Below are 8,999 nucleotides of genomic sequence, written 5' to 3' on the forward strand. Positions count from 1 at the left end.
ATTTATTTCTCTTGGGTTGGTTTATCACCATGCTGAGCATTTTCCCAGAGTGCCCAGTGCCTACTATGAAGTCCAGTTGTGCTCTTTGAGATGCTGCTCTCCTATTCAAGTCACCTGCATTATAAACACTATTTATCAAGGGAGCTATTGCCTGTCACAAGATGATGCCATGTAGGGAGCATTGTGAGAACAGACACCAGATGCTACTATAAACTCAGCAGCCCTTTGCCTCTCCTCTCCCAAAGGCACGAGGTATGGTTACCTCTTAATTTTAAGAAGTGTCTAGCTCCATTTTCATAATAATCTAAGAAGTTAATGTGATTTATATTATGGAGTGAGAAGCTGAGAAATGCAGCTACCATTATGTGGCACCTTCTTGCAATTACTAGAGTGATGCTAAACTTTGCCTTCTCTCTGCTTGCTTCCAGCAGCTGTTTTCAGATCAGTCTATAGCTGCTGTATTATTTCTCCAGTCATCTGTGCCCTCCTGAGCACAAATTACACCTTAGGGGAGCAGTTTGTGCCAGATGGATATCATATGGAAGCCTGTTGGATTTTGAGGCATGGTGTAGCTCTAAACCATGATGTAGCAGGGAAGTATGTGGTTGCTCTTCCCTGCCACAAGCATGACCTGCTGCTCCTCTGCTTCCTCCCATCCTGGGGGTCCACAGCTGCTCCTGCAGGCAGCTGCAGGCAGAAAGGAGCTGCGCAGGCTGGAAGGGAGGAGAGTGCCCCATGGCTAGCTACTAATTGGAGGTAAGCAGAAAATGGATGTGAGCCCTCTTATAAAACTCAAAAGAGATTAGGGAAAAGCAATAGCAAGGAGATGAAGAGAAGGCATATGTAGCATGGTGTCTGGGGATCTCAAATCTGGATATGGGCAGGTGTGCCCAGCAGTTAGGACCAGGAACAAGGCACTGATAGCAATTCAGGGTGAGCCAACTCCAGGAGACAAGACTCCTCTGCGGATCCCCAGCCCAAAGGGCAAGAGGCAGGCAGAGTTAGGGGAAAGGCCAAGGACCCTGAAGTCTAGCTTCAAGGACTGGTGGGAACTGTGGTCTGATAGGAACAAAGTATTTGTACACCAAGTCAAGGTCTTGTGTGAAAAGTAGGCAGGGTGGTGAGGAACTGGAAATGAGACAGGCTGAGCAGGCATTTGAAGGAAAGTAAGCTAGGAGTAGAGAGTACAGGCCAGGATCTTTATCTAGGGCTCAGAAATAGTATATGTAAACTGAAATGATCAAATAGGGAGATTCCTTTATTCTCTAGATGCTGGTAGGTGGTATTTAGGTTCCTAGGCCAATCATCGGACTCCTTAGAAACTCCAGGAGCAGCCCCTTGTCCAGGATTTCCAGTGCTGTTGTGCCTGTGGCTGTCATCAGTCTCAAATTCTGAAGAGACCTTGGCCATCTCCACTTTGAAAGATGATCCATAGCCCTCATTCAGTGCTATGTGAAGTCCCGTTCTGTCCTTGCAATGCTGATCCTCCAGAGGTTATTTTCAACTGCATGTGCATATATGCATACACTGGGGAGACACAGGACCGAAGAGTGCAGCTGGAGTGTACTGCACAGAGCCTGAGCCTTGAACCCAGAAGGAATGTAAGAGAGGGTTTATCCTATTAGTATGGCACCAGGATTTATAGGGTGATTTGGATGAAGTAGTCTTGTGCCTGGACACCTATGTGCCAAGATGCATCTTTAACTGAGATGTTCACCTCCTACTCTACCTTCAAATAAAATTATGTATCTCCATTTTCAGTTACCAGGCTGAGAATTAAATCCTGCTCCTTTCTTCACTCTGTGCACAGGTTCTCCTGAGAGAACCTGTGCACAGAGTGAAGAAAGATAGAAATATCTAGTTCACTGAGATATAGAAATATCTAGTTCACTGGTCTAGAAATGTCAGTGGTGGATCTAGCAGCGACTTCACTTGTACCCTGTCATGGTGACACATTCAGCAGCTCAGTGTTTTTTTCCACTGGGAATATTGTCCCAATCTGGTATCTCTGCCATAAGTAATATTATGAACTTGTCATAGATAAGAAGTTATGTAGGGCTCTTACTGTTATCTTACTCACTCATGCTACTTAATGCTCAGGGTTTTAAATCATTACAGACTTTGCTTGATGAGCTGTTTTAGTTTTGGCCTGGGCAGGGGGATTTACCTGGAATGTGGTGAGGTTTGGTGGCTAAATTCAATCTTTGCTTGAGTACATGGAGTTTCCACTGAGATCAGTGGGGCAGTACATGTGCTGTCTATAGGACATTTCAGCACTTCTCCTTTCAGAGAGGAGTTTTTAATCATACAAGGAACTGTCTATATCTCACTGTGACCACCTCCCTCTTTCCAAATACATACTTTGCTTAAGTGGCCTTAGGAACAGTGTGCACAAAGCTTTCCTTTCTCTGACTTGTATCTTCAAAATTAATTTATATTTTGCAGTTAATTCTTGTGCACCTAATTTCAAATGATCTAACTTCAAATTGTTGATGTCTGCAAAATCATTTCAAGAGCAGCAGATCAGATCTGCTTCATTACACAGTGCTAGATGGACCTAAGCAGTAGCTAAGACACGTGTCGTCAGCAGGGCTTGTCTCCAGGGTGTCAGTTTGGCAAATAGCCTTCACCTTTTTAATTTGCCAAAGAGAGAATTAAATCTTGACCCTACTCCCCCTTTTCCCTGGAGCCCAGCACTGATCTGTGCTGAAAGCGTTCATAAGCAGCTAATTTCAACATGATTCGATCCGTTCTGAAAAAAACTTGCAAAACACTTATTTTGGCTTTTTCTGTTGTTGGGGGGGGGTTATTATTTTGAAACATATAATATTATTTTAAAATATTTCATATTTGCTTAATCTCTTCCACTGTTACACACACATCAGGAAGACTCGTCAGTAGTTTGTAGCACCACAATAGGAGAAAGAGTTAATGTCAGGCTCCCTCCTGCCACTAAGTGGGCTAAATGCACGATGAGATGTAGGACTGGGACAAAAAATCTGTAGAATTTGATCACGGAGCTGGGGTGTGTGTTGAACTAGCTGCCTTGCCCACGGTATGTTACCTGCTGGGCAGCCGGTTTGCCTGCGTGCCCCACATGCTACCACCCAGGAATCCCCTCCAAGCTGCAGCAAGCCTCTCGCTGCCAAAACTCCCTGGTAGGAGGCTGGCCTTCTCCTCTGGTATGTAGGACTGAGCAACACCATAAGTGAAGGCCAGAAGAGGATAGATTAGGAAGAAAGTATTTCCTAAGATTTTAAACCCCCAGACTTAACACGGCATCAGGCGAATGCCAAAGCCCCAGCTGACTCGGAGAACAGTGGCAACATCTAGTGGCCGTTGGAGTTACAGGTCTGTAGTGCCTGGGAACGCCTCATTCTTCCTACATGCCACCTACTTGCCCTGCTGTGCTCTTTGCCGGATACTTCTCCTTCCCTCGGGTATGATTGTTTGCGAGTAGAGATCCCCACTAGGCACCTTACTATTTTCTGGTTTTAAACTATTCGAGTAGCGCATTGAAGTCCAAGTTCATCTCTAGCCTGCTGCTTACCTCTGCAGTAATCCTTTGGCTTTGCTTTGCGCCAGTAACCTCAAGGCTGGCTCGTTCCACCTTTGAAAATCTGTTTGTCTGGCTCCTTCTGACACGATCTGCTGTGAGAAGAAATGACTCTCACTTGAGAAGGTTGTAGAGGTTAACAGGGAATTTAATCAGAGCCCTGGACACAGCAACTGTCCTGCAATGTGTCAAACCATCTGGAGTAGCTCGTAATCCTACTATGTCAGCTTTGCTAAGCAAAACAAGATGCAGTCCTAATCTGCAGCCTGCGCATCTGTAAATTATTTCTTTGTGAGCTGAGCTGTGCTCAGGTTTGGCATCAGCAAACATTGCTGCCCCTTTGTGCGTTTCCTGTCCACAAATCAGTCAGATATGAGCTGGATAGTCCCAAGACCCACCTCCAGACCACTGCATAAGGGACCCCTCCTTGTAATTATGCTGAAAAACACAAACTTATACCTGGACAAGTGCCTGGAGTCTGCAGTCTAATCCTACAGGTGTCTCCTGCAGTACTCAGGAATTGCTGTGTGACATATGTCTGGGAAAGGCAACTTGTCCTAAACTGACCACAATGAACCTCTCAGGACCCAGAAATTGAGTAGACTTTGACATTAAGTGGGTTAGGGTTAGAGTTAGAGTTAGGATTAGCCTTGGAGCCTGAGGCTACAATGGGATATATCTGATTTTCTGACTGATTTGGTTTTCTGATCTCTTGGTTAATATGAAGTTGAATCATTCAATGTGAGTTTATATTTTGATTTGCCAGAGCTGACAAACTTCCATTGATAGTAGATCTACAAGCAGAGGGTGGGGTTAGGTTAGAGCAGGATGAGGCTCAGGGCTCGGGCAGGCCAGCTAGGGCTGGCTCATAAAGAAATCTCTTCACCCTGTCAGTGAGTGTTTCATAGCCTGTAGTACCAAAGTTTTGGATCTCACTTAAGTTTTCGCTTTCATGGGGCTTTTTTAATACAGAGAGAGTTTAAGTCCAACTTAGTCTTTTTTATTGCTGAGATATCCCATCCTTTTCTAGACTCCTTATATTCTTTTGGCCTTAGTAGTTTACTGGTAGTGCTAACTGCACATGCTGTACAGATAGCAACTCCTGGGTGCCAAGCAAAGTAAGTGACAAAATGCCACATGTAAAGTGCATATCACAAGTTTATTCTTCTGCACAAACAAATAGAAAGTGACTGTAAATTGAAACAAAATAAAAAGACAAAAAAGGAAAAAAAGTATTTCCATAAACAAAGATGCCAACTCTGTTCTCCTTTTGGGGTCATATCTTCCACCAGACAGAGCACAGCTGCTGGGGTCCCATTTTCAGAGCACTGACAAGTCTCTTCTAGGAAGAGGGTCTGGTAGGGGTTGCCAGATATTATAGCAGAAAGGGAGCATATTGTTTCTGAGGGACAATTCTGGCTTGCAGTGTGCTCATGTCTGGTAATCAGTGAATCCTCATCACACCAGTCTCTTCCGAGATTCTTCCTCTCAGCTGCTGCAGGATCTTGAGGTTATCTCTGGCAAGTGTTTCCATGTGTTCAAAGGACTAATACTTCTGAAGCAAAGATAATCCCCCAGAATTGCCAAAGCTGCAATGTGTAACTTGCAGCATGCTAGAGAGGAGGGATGATGGGCAGTTTTAAATCAGATTCCATGCAGACATCTTCAAATGCTTAACAAGGGGACACTGGGGTTTGGCCTACCACTGCAGCTTATAACTTAGCAGGTGGAAGCTAAAACTTGTCAAACAACTGTTTATATCTGTGCTTGTTCAACAGCTGAGGTATTAGAAATTTAGAAAGGCTCAAGACAAGCTTATATGGTTCAAAAGCATTCCTTATAACCTCACTTGTGACCTTTCTAGCAGGCCAGCCACAATAGTTTCATGAGCAGACACTAGCAGAGCTGCTTGAAGCCAGCAGTAGTGCAGGTTTCTTCCTTATAGCTTAGCAGATGCATCTCAGTCTTATTTCTTATCTCATACTACTTTCAGCCACAGGCCTTATTTGGGATACTCCACAAGCACTGTAGACCTCATCTGCAACACCCTCTGCTTCTGCAGATCAAATCCTGTGTCAGCATAGGATCCAGAAAAGATTGGGAGGGGCTGAGATCCATCAAACTACTGTGGCTTTTCTTCTAAACATAGCTTTGAACCAAGGATCTTAGAAGTGAAATGCAGGATCCTCAGCCTCCTGATTCTTTTCCTTGCTCTGATGTTTAATATTCATTCTCCAACTGCACCTAACTTTTTTCGTCTCCTGCCCATTACATTATCAGAAGTGATGGGACAAATGCATTTATTCCACTCACTTGTGTCCTGACATCTAACATTCAAGAGTGTTTGGCCATCACTCCTTGGCTTGCACCCGTGTCTCCTAGAAATCTGGAGTGGGACCACTGAAGTACAAACCACATGCAATCTGCCTGACATGCTAAGGCCAGACCTCTCTTTTTTTCCAGTGGCAAAATGAATTTTCTGAGACACTCAGGCCCTGAGAGCATTTACCTTTAGGGGCCTGAGGGAAAGGGACACTGGAGTAAGATTCAGACTTTCTGGGGTTATTTCTTCACTGCAGAATTATCTTGAGCACCCTTTCTCTGGTCCACACAACCCTTCTCTACACCTGTTGCTTTCAGCCTGGGCTAGCTTGTCTGTCTAAGGCTAGTGGCTAAAACCACTAATCAGTGACAGATAGCACTCCACAAGGAGACTAGAGATGAAGCTTTTGAAGCACTGCTAGTCCTTTAGTATCTTCCCACAGCTTTCCTAGAAAAATAGAAGAAGACTCCTCCCATGTTTGGGAAGAATCACAGAGATTCAGCTTGCTACAGCACACAGCATTTTTTTCCAGAAATACTAGCAATACAATGCAGCATAGGATGAGTGGGAAAGCAGTCATCTAAGTTAGGTTTTGTAGCATGGCTGCTCCCCTTCACCAGAGCTAAGTGGACGCTGGTGAGCTGAATCAACTTTGTGGTGATGACTTGTCCTAAGAGCTCCTCTCTGGGACTTTCCAGGAACACATACAATCACCTCATCTTTTGAGGTCGGCTGCTCCCATGTCATACCACCAGGTGCAGCACCTCTTCTGGCTCAGTCACCCCTTTGCTCATTAACTCAAGGCATTCCCAAAGGTTTTCTCTCCATCCTCTCCCATGGCTGACAGTCTGCCAAGTGAGGTGCAAGTGTTGTCCTCCTCCCTTCCCAGCACGCTCATCCTATGTTTCAGGGTCCCCAGGAATGTGCACTGCAAACACAGGCCTGCAGAGCAAGCCCAGCCAGTCTGTGAAGGATTCAAAGGCAGGATTGTGTATTACTTTTCCTTTTCTCTCATTCTCTCCCTCCCAAGCTTGTCCAGGACTAGAGCTGCTAGCTAGATTCTCCAGGCCTCTTTTTCTTCTTGGGACAGCACACATGCAAAACCTCCAGGTGCTCACCGAGAAGCACCTAAGAAAAACTAGAGCCCCAAGTTTCCATGAAAAGAGCTACACATTGTAAGCTCCAGCTGCATGGAAGAAGGTTGGCTTGTACTTGGTGTGAAACCACATGAGCTGCACTGCTTACAGACTTGGCATCAGCCCCATTTGTGCTCCTTTTTTCTCCCCAGAACCTACAGTTTTGTACATCCAAAGTTTGTTCTCAGTCCAGTCAGGGAGTGGCTTCTGCTTGAAGGAGAGGAAGGGTGACGGAGCACTGGAACAGGCTGCCCAGGGGGGTTGTGGAGTCTCCTTCTCTGGAGACATTCAAAACCTGCCTGGACGCCTTTCTATGTGATCTCATTTAGGTTCCTGCTCTGGCAGGGGGATTGGACTGGATGATCTTTCGAGGTCCCTTCCAATCCCTAACATTTTGTGATTCTGTGAAGTCTAATGAGATGGAGACATGTCTCAAGCAGGGCTACGCGACCTTCATCCTGCCTCCAGTACTCATTCCTGAGGGTCTAGCAAAAGCCTAGGCAACCCCTGCCCAGGAAGGGGTGGTGAGCCCCTCCCCTGCAGCTGGGGCCTCTGCTGTGTTTGGGAGCCAGTGACTCAGGAGCCACACTTTCTTGGTGTACTTGCGGGATCACACTGTAAAAGTGGCTGCTGCAAAAGGGGGAGCACAGACAGGAAGCAAATGGCAGAGGTGTGTGCAAACCAGAGCACTGATGACATGCACAATCCCTGCTGATATCCTGGATTCTTCCTTGGGAAGGGAATGCTTTCTTCCTGTGTGCCTTTACTGTAAGGATTAAGTCTGAGGCTAGCCTGGGACATTGAAGGAATAACCAGTCCTGTTTCCCCAGCATCGCCAGCAAGCTGAGCTCTGTATGTGTGTGTGAGTGCAGATCCTCTGGGACTCTCAGAGCACTCCAGTTCTTACCAAACAGACTTAAAGGATACTGAAATCATTTAGAATGAATTTCTACTTGTGACTTTCTGTTTTCCTACCCTCCACTTCCATACTGAGAGTGTCTGTAAAGGGGCTCCATTTTCCAGCTCATCACAGAGTTTTCAGCAAGTTTTATGTCATAACCCATTTCCAATCTAGCCACATTTCTGTCATAAAATAAACAAAAAGATGATGTGCAAATGCGCATTCAGTCCTGTCTCCTTTTAAGGCCAACTGTACCTTCTCCCACGCAACCCTCCTTTGTACTTACAGATCTGTATCGTGTTCCAGTGGGACTAATGCTGCAGGGCCCTCCTCGCACCAACCAGCCACTGCCTGAACTGAGCTTTGACTTTGTGTATCCTCAAAAACTGATACTTCCTTCTGCAGTTCCTCCCGCTTGTGACAGCCCCACCAAGTCAATTCAACACCCCTGTTTGGCAAACTGCTCCCAGACCTCATAGCCATGTTTAGCACTGGCTAGGATGCCTCTCCCTTTTACCCCCAGCCCTGGGGACTGGAGGAACGGGCACACATGGCCACCCTCCTGTGCAGGGCACACTACCCATGCCTGCGTGTGCAAACACCCCCCCTCACTCTGCTCTCTCGCCTCCTTTCCCATGTCCCTCCAGAGGGGAGTCTGGGAGAAGTGTCCAAAGTGAAGCCCCACTTCTGTTTTCCCTCCCTGCTGAGTGTTGCCCTGTGCCTGTGTGTGTGCCCATAGGTGTGTGTGCCTATAGGTGTGTGTGTATGGACTGGCAGGCTGAGGACAGCAGTCTGATGGGGAAGCTAGGGCTTCTGTACTGTAATCCCACCTCTGGCCCTTTCTTCCTGGAAAGCTCTTGCCTCCCAGTCTCCCTCCATTCAGGAGCGACTCCAAAGCCCTTGGGAAAAGAAAACCACTACCACCTACACGTCCTCATGTGAGACAATCCTTGCCGTTCACCCACTCCAGAAGTGCTGTGTGCAAGTTCCAGTCTCTGTGTACCACACGTGCCTGCTCTCCACATTCTTCCTCCTGCTGTAGCCACAGCCAGTAAGCCTTGCTTGAAGCTGACCATCCGAGGC

This window comes from Antrostomus carolinensis, unplaced genomic scaffold (genome assembly GCF_000700745.2).
Source record: "Antrostomus carolinensis isolate BGI_N321 unplaced genomic scaffold, ASM70074v2 scaffold35218, whole genome shotgun sequence".
NCBI classification, from domain to species: domain Eukaryota; kingdom Metazoa; phylum Chordata; class Aves; order Caprimulgiformes; family Caprimulgidae; genus Antrostomus; species Antrostomus carolinensis.